The 16,839-nt window shown below is 37.3% G+C and overlaps 1 protein-coding gene across 1 annotated transcript in view; it reads left to right on the top strand.

Moving 5' to 3' along the window:
* LOC306883000 (protocadherin-11 X-linked-like) overlaps nt 1–16,839 on the top strand; it is a 169,904-nt gene that overhangs the window by 108,027 nt on the left and 45,038 nt on the right. The window lies entirely within an intron of this gene.

Here is a 16,839-nt window from a genome sequence, read left to right on the forward strand (position 1 = left end):
TTTATTTGATCAAAAACAAAGTAAAAACAGTAATATTGTTACAATTTTAACTGCTTTTTATATTAATGTTTTAAAATGTAATTTATTCCAGTGATGACAAAGCATATTTCAGCAGCCATTACTCTGGTCTTCAGTGTCAAATGATCCTTCAGAAATCATTCCTATGTGATGATTTAGTGCCTGAAAAAAAACTTTTCTTTTTTTTTTTTTTATTAGTATCAATGTTGAATTCTAATAATATCAGTAAATATTTAAATTTTTTGTGATAAAAAAGTTAAATTTTTCAGGGTTTTTTTATTTGATGAGCAGAAAGTACAAAAGAACAATGTTTATTTTAAATAAAAAATCTTTACGGTTACATCTATTAGTTGCTTATTAGCATGCATATTACTAGAATATTAGCCATGTATTAGTGCTAATTAAGCACATATTAATGCCTTATTCTACATCCCTAATCCTACCCAATACCTAAACTTAACCACTACCTTACTAACTATTAATAAGAAAATTTCCAAATTTCCACATAAGGTTTTAGTTTCATGCTTCAAATCAATGGACATCTACTCCCGCTCAAGTGCTATCCATTCATTTAGATCTGATCCAAGAAATCTCTATTTTTCCCTAGAAATATTTGATTTGGATTGTTTTTAAATCCGCGTTGGTGCAGGATCTGAAATGCACACAGTTTATAGGGTACATTGCTGCTAAGTGAACATTATGCTGCCCTCTGCAATAGTGCTTTGCGGAGCAAATAATGCTTGTTTAGGGAGGGTGTTTATTTGCTCAAGTTGTTATTGTTTAATGAGGCGCAAAAGAGCTGGTTAGTATTTACTGCCGGGCTACTCTATACTGCACGGCCATTAGTATGACCGACTGGTCTTTGTGAATGTACACTTGGTAGATCTTCTTCATCATATGGCAGATGAAGCAGTCTTTGTGTTTGATTCTTGCCGTAACCCGGGGATGTAAAGCCCTTGTATCTGAAATATCGCAGGACGGTCCGGTGCGGCTGGTGGATCCTTTGATTCCAGGGTTCATTTCGGTATCATCATGAGGAAACCGTGGGGGGACTGTAATCAGCACAGATCTCTTCATCACTTTCTGGCTAACACATCAATAATATGGCTGAATTACCATAACGTTATTCATGTTGTTTGAGGCAACACAAATCTGAGAAAAAAAGTGCAGGAGTGAAATAAATTCGCTTGCATACACCTGCAGATAGTCTCTCTGTCTGGTCCATAAATGAGACAGTAGCGTCTCTGGCTGAAGCACAAATGTCTTTGGGTTCTGCACTGCAGCACAGCTATGACTCTCACAGTGTTGTGTAAGAATGAATGCATTACTTCAGCTCTACTCCTGCCAAGCTATTTACATACACATGATGGCCAGTCTTTGCTCTTAGATTAGTTGTTGTTGAACCGGCCTGCTGTCTATGATAATACAACATGTTCTCTCAAACCGAGCTGTATCCATGCATTTATATCCCTATTTTTCATATTAATATATCCATCTGATAAACTGGACAGTATAATTTTTCAATGAAAGCAAACACATATCTCCATATAAAATGTTTTGACACCATATTTTTAAGTTGTGTGTGTGCATGTGCATATATATATATATATATATATATATATATATATCATTTCGGGGGTCACGGTTCGATACGATTTCGGTACAACAGGAAAAAACCCAACACATCTACTATGCTCGGTTTCTTTTAATTTATTTTGAACAGAGTAGTACAGTAGTAATACTAAATATTATATTACATTATAATCTGCAGTACATATATACATACAAGGAATACATTCTTTAAATATTTTTGATTTAGTTAACAGATAAACAAGGGGTAAAAACAGTGTGACACGTAACAGCCTATATATGCTGAGTTTCAGTTAATTTATGTGACAAGCTTCATTTGTTCACAGAAAGGAAACTCAAATGGCAGAAAGCAACATCCTATTTGTTTTCTTTATTTCATAAAACCACAATGTTTTGTTTTCATTTAAATTCTATGTTGGATCTTCTATCAGGACAATAATCCAAAACAAACACAAAATCAACAGAAAATGAAACTTCTGCCATGGCTGTCCCTGTCCTCTGACCTGAACCGTGTTGAAAATGAGTGGGGTGAAGAGAAGAAGTACTAACATGGAGCTGTGAATCTAAAGGGTCTGGTGTGATTCTTTATGAAGGAATGGTCTCTGATCTCTTATCAGGTGTTCCCCAAACTCATCAAGCATTATAGGAGAAAACTCAGAGCTGTTACCCTGGGAAAAGGACGTTGCAATAATTGGGTGCCAATAATTGTGACCAACATGAACTAGAGAAAGCATTTATTTCACAATGAGACCCCCCCCCCCACTTTTAATTGCTTTACTTCAATGATAGGTTACAATTTTGTTAATTTTTTGAATGAAAGTTGTAAAAAGTTATTTTTAGCTAGTTACTCCCCAACTACAGTAGCAAGTTAACAAGTAGCCATCGACTTACATAGAAGTGTTTGGTTACCAACATTCTTCAAAGTATATTCTTTTGTGTTCAACAGAAGAGAGAAATTCATACAGGTTTGGAACAACATGAGTAACTGATGGCAGAATTTTCATTATTGGGTGATCTATTTCTTCTAGTAATGCATTTTTGATGTTTTAAAATGTTACAGTCATATTTAGGCTTAGGGGTATGTACAGATTAGTATATTATAAATGTCATATTCCTGACATGAATGGTTTGTACACCACAGTCCAAACACTAATAATTCCATATCTGACTTTGCAATTTTTTGTGTACTATTTTTCATTGACTGAAAGATAACAACAAGCTTGGTAATGGGCCGCTCTTGTGCATCATCTTGTAGAAAGGAACAAATTATAACACTAGCAGTGATTTGCATATGCTAAGTGATTGCTCTGTGGCTCATTAATATTCTGCAATGGATGCATCTCAGGCTTCATAAAATCAGCCTTGTAAATGGGAGCACGTCGTTCGTGTCATTCGGGAACTAGGTCAATTGGCAAAGTGGACACCTTTTTTAATTTTTTGGGTAATATATTTATTTTCCCTTCTATCTGGAGGCTAAATTGCTCTCGGGTGATTCAGTTACAACAGACAGCAAATGATATACCAGAAATCCGAGAGGGAATTCTGAAGTCAATCTTCGTTTCTTTTCACTTCAACTTCATCCATTCAAGCAAACCATTCTTTGTACACAAAATCTATCATTTATTCTATTGTCAAAACACGAGCTGAAAAACCTGAAAGCTTCCAAACTGACAGCCTCATGAATAAACATGAGCAATCCAACGCTGCTTAAAATGAAAAATACATCATGCACTTTTATCCCAAGATTATTTGCTGTTGTGCAAAAGCCAGATTGATAAAAAATCATGTCATTTATTTATAATCAGCAGCACAAGAGCAGTTGGAGGTGGCGTCAAGCGGCAGAGAAATGGCTGACGTCGTCTCCTCGAGCGCTATGGGACCCCCAATGTGTGCTCGACGAGGACACAAGTCGACCGTCTCATTCGTTCCCCATTTCCTAGCCCAAAAGTTCACTGATAAAAGCTTACGCCGTGGTTGAGAGTTCAAAAAGAGAGATAGATCCCCTCTCTGTTGACAGACTCTGAGACTGTGAGAGGAGTGCATCGGAGGCGTAGGGAGCCCAAGACGGATTAGATATGGTTTTATCAATGAGCAGCAGGCAGCTGTAGCTGTGGCAATCGCTTATCTTGTCGTCTCAATTTGAAAAGAGTGAGAACAAGAGAGAGAGAGAGAGCAAGACGAAAGGGGGATTGAGAGAAAGAACAGAGAGTACCGGTGGCAGACCCAGGGAAAAGGTGACGTGTAGCGGGTTTAGATGGCGCGGAAAGGTTGTGTGGCAAGGTCTCGCGTGTCATCTCGTCTTGAGTAATAGCGAGTGGAAAAGCAGAGGATACGACTTTTTTGAAACAGCGTCTTTATTAGACCGCCCGCTTTCGAAATAAAGTTCATGTGACATTTATGTTAGTGTTATTTATGAAGCAGGAGGCCGTTTGTTTTATGGCTCCTTTTTGCCTCGCCTCCTTGGGCTTTCTTTATCAGACGGTCACCAGTACAGTTTGCTCATTTTTGCCACACTGTGCTCCGAGCGGCTCACATTTGCCACGGCCTCTGGCCGATTGGCTGAAGACTCCATTCTGCTGTTTCCGAATTAGCATAAATGTTGTTGTCTCTCTGCCACCACCCTGTGCTTCCCTCCTCCCGAACAGCTGGCAGAGGGAAAAGGGAACTTCTCATGCAATTAACATTTTGAAATCTCCACTGTCCCTTCAGGCGGTCAAACCTTTGTACTTAACATCAAACAGTATTATGCATTAAACTGTATGTTTGGGATCAGCGCCGCCGTGGAATCCAGGTGCTTGCGTGTTTGTTAAGCAAACAAACTTCTTTTTTTTTCAGTTTCAACGAATCGTTTGGACACGCAGTGTGTAAAATACAATTATATTTAGCTTTGCCTTGAAAGTGTTGAGTCTTGTCTTTGTACGGAGGTAAGTATTATGCACTACAAAGCTCATTTGCGGTAATGGTGTGCTTCGTGATTGCATGAGTCACACTGTTTCTTTCCAAATAAGTAAGATTAATTACATAAGGGTTATATATAGATCTATACTCATGCAGCATTGTGTTGATTTACATCCTTAATAACCCTCACAGACGTTGGACTGGTGGAAAACTGGTAGCAATTGCATTATGTTTTGTCTGGCCACCAGGTGACTAATGAAAAATAGCAGCCAATGAAGATGCTTGCAAAACAAGCTACGTGCAGTGTTTTTTTTTTTTTCTGTTTGCATTGCATTATGTGATATTACCATTATAGAAAAGTGCTAGTCATGGTTAGACATGATTCATTATTCTAGAAGTCAAAATGTCTAGTAGTGGAGGGCAACCAATATCTATTTGGTCATGTGGTCTCATCATGACTGCCCTCATGAAGTAAAAACTGTAATATTGTGAAATATGATTACAATTTAAAATAACTGTTTTCGATTTGAATATATTTTAAAATGGAATTTATTTATGTGACGCAAAGCTGAATTTTCTGCGTATTACACCAGTCTTTAGTGTCACATGATCCTTCAGAAATCATTCTAATATGCTGATTTGTTGCGTAAGACACATTTATTAGTAGTATTATTATCATCAATGGTAATTATTTTTATTTTTTTCAGCGGTTCAATGTTTTTTTTGTGGAAACTGTGATATGTTTGTTTTCTGGATTTTTATTCATGATTATAAAAAAACAACAACATTTGAAGTAGAAAGTCTTTACTGTCACTTCTTGAATAAGGTAATACTTCCTTTTAACTTTTGAATGGTAGTGTAAAATAATGTATTACTGATATAGCTGCATGTTTTTTATTCAGTTTAATCATATTTTTAAGCATATGTTTTCAGAAATGTAGGAAAACATTCTGAATGGATGCTGTTGTAATGCCACATTCATGGGATTTGCTTTTAAGTTAATTTACGGAAATGTTAATCTTGAATCATATGCTGATTAATGAAGTCATATAGCTTATACAGTACCTTCATGGAGTCCATTTTGCTTTTGAATGCAAAGATTTTCTCATGCATATACTGTGCAGTCTAACCGATTTAGTCTCAGGGAGTCTCCATTTTACCAGCTAAAAGCATGTTGCCGCCGCGTCATTAGTAATGTATTAGTCATTGAGAGATTTCCTGATGTGTAGCATATGGCCTCATGTGACCAGCTTATGTCTTGCCTTTCTAAGATCTAATCTGATGTATAAAAAAAAATAAACTCAAATAAACCAATCCATTTTAGTCATTCTAAATATAATAAGATTACAGTTTTAACAGTGCCCATACACTTTCAGAGTAAGAGCTTTAATGTAAACTTTCCCTAAGTGCATTCATGGGCAATTTTTGTTATTGTTTTCTAGCGCAGTGTTTAGAACTGAAACATGCGTGGAGTTGGTTTAGCCTAAGATATTAAATGCTCACTCTCTCTCTTTCACTTTGGCAGAGCATAGCTGTTATTGCTGTTAGTGGTTTAACAGATGCTAGGTTGGCTTTTCGGATAATCTCAAGCGGAGCATGTAAAACAATGTTATAAACACAGCATAAGTGATGGGACGCGGCGTAAAATGCATTTTCATTAAATCAGACTGCCTGTTATTTTATTCAGTTATCAGTAATGAATGTGCAGTTTAATTGCACTACATTTTGTTTTCCATTTCCCAATCAGAATCCTCCCTGGAAACATTTTACTCAAAATTCTGACCTTTTTATAGGTGCAAAACATTCTTACATCCAAAAATATTTGCTAATTGCCACCAAGAGAACAGGCTGCATGACTGACACTGTTCAATGCTGCTTTTGTTTCAATTTTAATATATCATGTCAGGTTTTAGTGTAAAAGAAAAAAATGACATTGTGAAATAATATCTGTGCTTCAGATGAAACACGTGTCAGTGACTGACTGCGAGTCTCTGGTTGATGTTGAGACATCCTGAAAATCAAGCAGTTTTAGCTGTTGTCCCTTTTCATCGCAATATTCTGACTGATTTAAGCGTAATATCTCACTCTGAGTTGTAATATGACACAACTGCATCAAAGCAATGCCTGTATCTCAACCATCATAGCAAGTCATCTCATCCTCGGCCCAGCATGCATGAATGCTTGAGTTTAAAAGGAATAAAAACAGACGAGAAATGAAACGACTGGGATGAAAAAGCTTTTTTTTTGCTTGCATGCTTGTTAAAGACCTTCCACGGGACATCAGTAATCATATTGGGACGGTCACTTGAACCAAACCATATTTGCAAAGTTGGCTTCTCTCAAGCTAAACAAATAACTGATTTTGTGCTGCAGGCTTTTGGAACCTATTTCCAGCTGCCACATTAAGACCGAGTTAAATTAAACTGGCGGCAGTATAAATGTACACATTTTTAGTATTACCATGCCAGTTTTGCCCTTTTTTTCCTTTTCTGTCTTTGCCTGTTTCATGTCTGGCCCTGGTCAGGTGGGATTTGATTGGTTTCATCTGTTTATCCGTCATAGCCAAGAGAGTTTTAGGGAAGAGTGGACTCTTTGAGCTGATATTGAGGGGAACCTGTGTTTAGTCTACTTCAAATGCCATTGATAGTTGTCTTGAGGAGACAATGTATTGATCTGGCAAGTCAAGTCAAAGCACTAAAATCTCCTTTGTTTCCCTGGAAGATCTAGGAATGTGTCATACAAGAAAGCTCCAGAACAGTGTGTTAAGCAGCTGTGTTTTGGGGACTGGAGGCAAAAATGAAATTAATAAATACATTTACAGAACTTCTTAATTTATGTTAATTTATAAATATGCTGTTGTTCATTCCTAATTTGTGTTTGTACATAATATATGTTCACTTATAGGCTGCAACTTGAAATTTGAATATGTGTTAGAAACTGATTAAAATTGAGAGAGAATAATAATAGTTTTGGTTTCACACAATCATTGTGATTGCTTTTTTTCTCACATTATCCACATACAGGGAATGATATAAATCAGGAGTCTCACCAAAATGAACCAAATATTGCTGTTCTGTGTGTTAATTCAGTCTACGTCTTCAAAATATCCTGCTGGTTTGAGTACACAGAGCAAATTTCTATAAGCTTCTATTGGTTTGAAATCATCAGATTAGCTTTTTAATTAACATATATAAAAGGGAATAAATCACTTTTTAATGAGAAGCAGATACCTATTGCCGATTAAATATCCATAACTGCCTTCAATCCAACAGTCACTAAGAATATGTCCTTCAGGACGTTTTTTGGAGACTCATTTGAAGTGTTTTCTGTATGAACGCAAGTTCTGAATGAAAACCCACCGCAGAACACTCTGACTGGGATTTCAAAGGCTCTGACAATTAAAACAGCTATTTGCTGCTTGTTAACATGTTCGGTAAGTCTCATGTCTGATTTGGAGGATGGATCAATAGCTGTCACATATGATTGCATCTCTGGATAAAGTATTCTGAACTCTGTGGGGGAACTTCAAACACCCAGCTCAAAAGCACTTGCTAACAACTGGCTATCAAGGCGATGTGTCTCATTTTTCTGACAAGCAATGTGATTCTGAAACTCGAAATCAACTGTTCTTGAAAAAACGAAGAAAGAAAGAAATACAGATTCACAAAGTAAAAGATAATTAAATATGCATGCGCTCTCTTCAATAGAAGTAATCCACACGCTAGCAGAATCGACAGGTGCTGAAGGTTTGATGAAGATTTCTTTCTGAAGATTAGACCTCACTTTCAAAGTAAACTACATTTTATAGGATTCTTATTGTCCACTATGTTCCAAATTTCTGTTAAGCTGGACAGATTCATTTTAGGGCCTGTTTACACCTGGTCACTTCATGCGTTTTCTCTGATCGGATATCTATCCGATTTGTTAAAACGTTTCCATTTATATTTGGCCACATAAATGTGTCTTCGCAAAACAGATATAAATCCGTTCTTCAATTCCCACGCTATATGCAAATTTAATGGAGTTCACGTCAATGAAAGCAATGGATATGCACTGCATTTTATTCATTATCAGCTCATTTCAATATCAGAGACCGCAACAGGAGAGAGTGCGGCATCAGCACTGGAAAGATAGGTTAGCCTCACTACTTTTAATGAAGATGATTGTGTGTTGAGCGTCTGCGACTTACTTTCAGTTTTATTCGCGGCAGTTTGCGTGTCGGCTTGCTGAAGAGATACTGAGCTACTCATCCGCAGTGATGCTTGTTCCATTAGCGCTGTCATATCTGACTATAACATGCCATATAGCCTATAAAACGCTCTCACACGTTTATTATCTTAATATTTTGGGAGGAGTAAAATCAGCATATGTGGTTTCAAGAGCCAGATGCATTCACACTTGTCCAGTTTGACCACCTCCTGAAGTGGTTTGAGCGATTGGATTTATATCCGATTTATGTCTCGAATGCGTTTCGGAGGGCATTTACACCTGGTATGTTCACGATCGGATAGCTATCCGTTCAGAAAAAACACATGAAGTGACCAGGTGTAAACAGCCCCTTAGACAACTGTGTATTTCTATACAACTCATAGAATCAGAAACTATTCTATTTTATTTATTGCTGAAATATTTGTGGATTTGCCATTTAGAGTTACTTTTTTAACAGGATTATTATTATATAAAATATAAAATATCATATTATCATATATTACATTTTCCATACAATTTCAAATTCACATCATATATCAAATAAAAAAAAAATTAAATAACATAAAAGAATGATAGCATATTCAGCTATTTATATTTAGTGTTTATTCATCCGCGACCAGTTGTGACCAGAACACGGACAGGCTGCAAAGGCACTTCTGTTCATGACACTTTGAGGCTTCATCTAAATGTCATTTTGATTACGTTTCTCCCAAATGGCATGATTTCAGTGGCCACTTTCATGTATGGTTGCCAGAGAAATATGTAGAGCAGCTCATTATCAAAGCATTAAAATGCCAGGATGTATGTCTTGGATACATATTAATTTTTCATGCTCTTGATTCACTTTGTGAACAGAACCAGACTGCAGACTCCAGTTCCATCAATCAAACGCATTTTGTTAGAAGTCCATCATCCTTCAGAAACACTCGTCTCCTTGACATCTACCGAATCTAGCCTGCTTGATTCGACTTGGTGCAAGGGATAGGTACCACCAGCCTGCTACCTCATTCAGATGCAACAGAAAAACACAGAAAGCCACTGAAAAAATTATATGCTGATGTTTTATTAAATGACATTTGTTACCAATATCTTTAAGAAGAATTTTTGTCTCTTATACAAACAGTAAATCCTAAAAACCTCAAAACTGTCACATGGAGATTAAACATGAGTTTTAAAAATCGGTTGCATTATGTTGCGCAATGAAATTTAAGCATGTTATATATTTTATTCTGCTTAATCTTAATTTGTATGCATTTCATTTATTTGTGTAGGAACGCTAATAGCAGTCTTTTTTATTTTTGCATTTGAGGACAATTTGCTTAAAGAGCCCAAATTAAGCATATTTCATATTATTTATATATGACATTTTAACACAAATTATGCCCGATTACTTACCAGCGTCTAATGTTAGGACAGTTGTGTCTACACAGAGAAGTGGGTCTCTAAGACAAGCCACGGCGAATTGATTAAAATGCATGTCCTCACCTCTTTCTCATTTTTCATATGCAGACCGTGCCAAGGAAAAAGATGGGCCTCAGATAGGATTATTGACCAAAATAACCGAGCGTCAATATATTTAAAGCTAAACAGACTCGGCATCTTAGGGTTTGTATTTCTGGTGACAGTAATTTTATTGACCCGTGTCATTTTTTGGTGTCTCATTAATATACCGCTGAAGCTGTTTTAAATTCAGTATTAGTGCAAACCGTGTATTGCATATTCATGAAATGATGTGCAAATTCTTCTGTAAACTAGGGTGTTCGATCTACCTACAGTATGAGGCATCTAGGCTATTAAGGATTGATATATTGAGAGAAAACCTTAAAACGTAGCTCACTCCATTTTATCAACAAGGGGAGTGAAACATAGCTAATATGAGGCCGATCGAATGTGAATAAGTAATATTTTTTTAGCTCCCAGTCCTTTATCTTCACACAGGTCAGTAGGATGTAATCTAGGCGCGTGTGCGTGTGCATGCAGGAACCGGATTACTCGCTGGCACCCTGTGGTCCGGTGATCAATGTGAGCTCTGATTCCTTGATAAATTGGTATTCTCAAACAAATGGATGACTTCAGAAACAGCTCGGGGCCAGTAACACAGACAGATGGAGTGTGGGAACAAGGGAGCTTTGCTGAGTAGAGGAAAAAGGATTTCATTTGGGACACACGGAGGATGGATTATACTTGCCCTGGCAGGAAGATTTTGAGGGCTTGACACTGAACATGGAGGCCTTGCAAAGGTGTAGCCTGTGTGCAGAAGAGCTGGTGCATTCATCACATTTGCCATGGTCAAGTTTGCAGGCCATGCTGCTGCTACCCAGCATCTGTGGGACCTCCAGGCAGCAGAGCACCAGGAGGGTCAAGCAGTTGCCTGCCACTTTGTGCCATCTGCGTCGAGGCGAGCCACCGAAGTGCACCTCTAGCTGCCGAGGCGACCAGCCACGAGTGTCCCTGTGCCCTGATTCTTCTGCGCACCTGCTTGGTTGCATTGATTTGCTCTCATTCCAGGCGGTCCTAACTCCCAGGGGTTTCAGCTGTTCAGCATCTGTCACGCCATGCAAAATTTTCCATGTTGAGCCAGATACTGTATATAAATCTTTATTTACCATGTTCCTGCTCTCTAGTTAAAGTAAAATAGACCTTGCTTGTCTTCACTGGTTAAGTTTCATCATGCTACCTTGGGTACAAACACCGATTTAATCAAGATCTGCAGTATGGAATTATGCACAGTCATCTGCTGTTGTGGTAAAACACTAGCTTTACATCTGAGCCATAATTTTAAACTTTTCGGTGAAAAGAAAGAAAGAAAGAAAGAAAGAAAGAAAGAAAGAAAGAAAGAAAATAATGGAGATTGCCGATAATAATAATAATACTTATACAAATAAAAATACACTCACAACCTTACAATTACATTACAAGCCTATTTATGTTATTTATGATTATTTTCATGTATGGTAATATTATTATACCAGAAGAATTTTCTACATTTTATTTTAAAATGTACAAATAACAATTATCATAAAGTAGATCAAAATATTCAAGTCCAAATTTGGGTTTTCCATATTTTATTTTGTGTTTTGTATTTTTTTTTGTTTTTTACTTTCCTTTTCTGGGAATGACTATTTTCTTTTCATAATATAGCTTAGTAAATATCTATCTATCTATCTATCTATCTATCTATCTATCTATCTATCTATCTATCTATCTATCTATCTATCTATCTATCTATCTATCTATCTATCTATCTATCTATCTATCTATCTATCTATCTAGGTACCTGTCTGTCTGTCTGTCTGTCTGCCTATCCTTTACTTTCAAATTATAAAAATAAAAAATAATGATAATAATAAATAACACATTTTATTTGCTTATGAAAAAATTCAGCTTTTAACTTTAAATTATATGGCAAATCATACTTTTTACTTCCAAAAACATGTAATTTATCATTCAAAATTCATTTTATAGTTAAACCTAACATAGTTTTTCCACTGTGTATACTAAAATGTCTATTGGTAAACCACTTTATTGGGTTTTACTTTTGCGTTTTTACTTTCTTTTTCTGTTAAAATCATGAAACTTCTAGTGCGATTTTCTAAAGCAGGTCTGCAGCAGTTTTAACAGAGGGACCGTGTGTGTCCTTGATTGTGTAGCTGGCTTAACTAGTCGGTCACAGTGGAAGGCAGATGTTGTCTTGCGGCATGGCCGTTCGCCTCTGCCACTTTGAGCCTGATGTCACTGTGCATGCAGGTGCACTGCTCTTCTGGGTTAACTCTCTCCTGGCCTCTCTCTCATGCCTGTGGTCAAAGCTGCAAGTGTCACACCAGGAGATATGCCCATTTTAGAGCCAGTGAGCTATAATAATTGATGATCAGACCTGCTGTCAGTATAAAAACACAACTCTAAAGGAGGCACGGCGTACTAAGCACGGAAGCGCTGTTGTAAGCGAAGGTTTGACGAGAGGGCCCTGGTGTGAGGACAGCGGAGGCCTATTGCACCAGCTGATGAGGGTTTTGTCCTTGAAATTGTAGATTTGCATTCTAATGACGAGAGATGCTCCACTGATAATAGACGCCTTGATGCGCTTCGGCTCGTAGATCTCTTTTACACCTCTACAGTTTCAGTTAATTATGCATGTCTTTGCAGAGACACCGTGTCTCCAATGGCAACCCGCAGGTAGAGCCCATAAAGCAGGCCCTATGTTTATCCAATGAAAGCCCAGGCCGTTATTTTCAGAGAAATGTGTCCGCTCCATATTGCCGTCTCATTTTTAAACTCGGCCGTGAAGAGGGTTTCATAAGTTAATAATGAGAGGACCTGAAGGAGTGAAAAACACAAGCCAGCTGAGATTCATATTGGCAATGCGATGTCTTCAGCCGTCGAGCCGCGCTGATTTTTCAGCAAGACGCATTACTCCGCGTTATGCTTCTGCTTAGTGCTAAATCAAAGCACACGTTTTTCAAACCGGCCTGTCCTGTGACTAATCGTCCCATTAAGATCGCGAGTAGGCATTTCATTATGCCAAAGGTATTTTGAATTCATAATTCTTAAAAAACACAGTGTACAAGGTGTATCTAATTAGGCATTTTACACTCCATTTCTTAACAACACCGGTAAACACTCTTGAGCTTGGGAACTGGATCGCATATTTGGATCCCGGTGTGATGGTGCACACCTGTTCTTCCCCTGTTGGAGAAATACTGGGTAGCGGAGCAGAGCATCTGATTGCAGCCGCCCGCGCCGAACGGTGGGAGATGCTTTTAATCATTCTCAGGAGTTTTGCATCTCTCCCTTTTTGCCGGGGTGTCTGGGTATGCGTGGACACGGACCCCTTCCTCGCTCGTGACTAGCAGCCTTTCGCTTTTTAGAATGATTATTCCCATTATTCCTCAACTTAACTGCCCATAGCCACACGCTCCCAGAGTCACTTCCATCTGTTTTACCTTTCGGAGCATCTGTCATGGCTTGCAGGGACATCCACCTCTCGAGTCGGAGTGACATGAGGACATCTGTCCCAACAGACAGCCAATCAGGATGCAGCGACCGTTCAGTTAACGCTCCGCTGGGCCCGGCGCCACGCTCGCGAGCATTCGACACGCTGTATCCAAGCAAATTGCATTCCTCAGTGAAGTTAGTGTTTCTAATTCTTCACTCACAGCCAGTTGTGCCGGCAGATAATTTGATAAGGCCTGTCATAATGGTGTTGGCGAATCCTGATAAATGTGTCTAATGTGGCTGTGAGTACGGGCTGGAAAAAGAATACCCAGGATTTTCTGATGAGGAGAGCGAGCCAGGAAGTGTTCCTTGCTTTCAAGTTACCAGAATGAGTGTTTGTCCTGTGGCACATTTGGAGCTGCAGTGTGTTTTAATGCAGTCATGTGGTTTATTATAAAAATCAGTCACACAAATAGCTACGCCAATTCACTCTCCATATTCTCCTACACAATGTCACTACATCACCTCCCCCTCTTCTGTTGGTGTACGATACAGTGGGAATTCATTAGACTGTCATAACAGTGATGCATTCGCATTCTGGTATACTTTTTTTTTTGTTGTTCTCACACATAATATCCTCTCTCTTAAAGGGGTAGTTCATCCATTCTGTCATTGTTTACTCACCTTCATGTATATGACTTATTTTCTTCTGTGGAACACAAAAGGAGAATTTAGAGTCATGTAATGGTCATTCTTTTCCATGTAGGGACAGTGAATGGGGACTAGAGCTTTCAAGCTTTAAAAGGATGCAGAAGAACCATAAAATAATCAAAAAAGTGACTTGTATGCTTTATTTTAGGCCATGTGATGATACACAGTATGTTGCTCATTGATAATATTTCCCTCCAGTTAACTGTTAACATTTAACAAATTATTTAAATCATTCAGACTGGTTTTGTGAACTGAATCAACAGATTAGTTTGAAAATATCTGACTTGAATGATTCATTGGCAAATCATTGAAAAAAAACAACTGACATTATTACTGATTTCTTGTACAAAGTTATCATATGGCTTCAGAAAATAATTTAATATAATGCACACTGTTATAATTACTACTTTTATGGTTGTTTTATGGTCCTTTATTGCAATTGTTCCCAATCAGGGGGCCGGCACTAGAGGCCCCTGTCAAGGATGTCTTAAAAGTATTTAAATGAATAAATTATTGTATATTAAATTAATCCAACTTTAAAATGCATAAAACCAAAATGTAAACCGATGTATTAATGTATTCTAAATAACTAGTGTTGTTGTTGTTGTTGTTGTTGTTACTTAAGAACATACAGCTCTTGAATCTTCTGTAATCACACAAAAATGTATCATGGCTAATTTTTTTTTATATATATATTAGCATTCTTTTCTGTCATAATTCCAAAGACAATATCAAGCCTTTTTGAATATTGTGTTGGTCAATGGAATGGCCTTTAAGTCATAAAGGTTGAGAATCACTGCTTTATTGTTATTTTGAAATACTCTGTTCACTTGTATTTCATTTAGAAAAGAGTAGGGAATATAAAACAAAATGACCTTGTGGGTTTCACAGAAGAAAGAAGGTTTTGGGATCGATAGAGGAAAGAGGTCTAGGTCGACAAGAGGATCAGTAAATGATGTCTGCATTTTCATGTTTGCATGAACTGTTCTTTGAAGTTTGTGCCCTGAGTCTTTTCATACTGAGGATGATTTCTCAGAATGGGGCTGTTTGGGAAACTGACCAAGCACTGACCTATGAATGCACAAAGCCACGGGTCCTCCATTCTCCCCCATCTACTTATGGTTTAATCTGTGTCAGATTTTCCCCTTCTGTTAAAATATGCTGTCTGTGGCTGCCAGTCTCTGTGAGAGTCTCTGCTTAATCCTCATGAATACATGACTTTGTGCGCATGAATAAATAAAAAGCTGCTTGGCGGGTAATTGAGGTGCCGTGCCACTAACAAACGAGGACACAATTTGTAAATGAGATATTCCCCCATCTAGCTCGACGATGATTTATATCAAATTAAACCATTTACTAAAATCATGCAAGAGGGCTTGGAAACTGTCTCCTCCTAGCACTTTATTCTCCCTGCTTCTACAGAAACAGCAATCTTCAATTGCTCTGTATTGCTCTCAGTTGGTTAACCATACATATGTAGAAATTAGATTTCTGGATCTTTTCATTTTCTTTTCCATTTTCTTCGTTTGTTGTATGCTTTCATCTCATATCTTTACGTTAATGACGGACCCCTGGCTGTGCTGCATCCCATATGGCCTTGCAAAAGCGGTGCCTCTAGCCTAATTTCACACACAATAATAAAGATATGATTGCAATGATTTCTTCAACTGGATACATCATTACATTCATGTACTTTTTTACTACTATCCATACTTTTTTACCAGCCATTTTGTCATAGCTTTCCTACCATTCCATTTGATAGTGTGTTTGTATATATTATAGCAATACCACAAACACATATTGAGGATTGAGAAGATCATACGTGATAGTTGTAGAATTGGCCACCAAACAAAAAGAGGCAAATTCACTTAACAATCATGGCACAGATTGTGTTTGCCCAATTTTAGTGTTTTCTGATTTGTGCAATTTCTTTAGCCCAGTAACTTTCAAACTTTCGTGTTTGGGGGAAGAAAAGTCTAAAAAGAAGAAGAAATTACTATGTAGAAGTTACAAATTACTTTCTATATACAGCACATTTAACAGCAAAAGTGGGTAGAAAGCAGATGCGGTCAACAAAATTAATATTAGAAAAAATGTTGAAACATTTATTAAAGCCAATTATTAACGTTTTGAAAGAATGCTGTCTATAATATCACAGCAAACATTTATTTTATTCATTCATTCTGCATACACATACTAACTTACTAACTTACACATACTAACTGCATAAACAGACTAACATACCAATATTTAATTTAAAACATTAATTCCGCAATGATGCATTGAATTGATCAGAAGTGACAGTAAAGACATTTCTTATGTTACAAAAGATTTTTCAAATAAATGCTGTTATTTTCAACTTTATATTCATCAAAGAATCCTGAAAAAAAAAGTATCACAGTTTCCAATGTTTTCCAACTTTTTTCAACATTGATAATATGAAATGCCGCAAATCAGCATATTACAATGATTTCTGGAGGA

Source organism: Barbus barbus, assembly GCF_936440315.1.
Source record: "Barbus barbus genome assembly, chromosome: 17".
Lineage (NCBI taxonomy): Eukaryota > Metazoa > Chordata > Actinopteri > Cypriniformes > Cyprinidae > Barbus > Barbus barbus.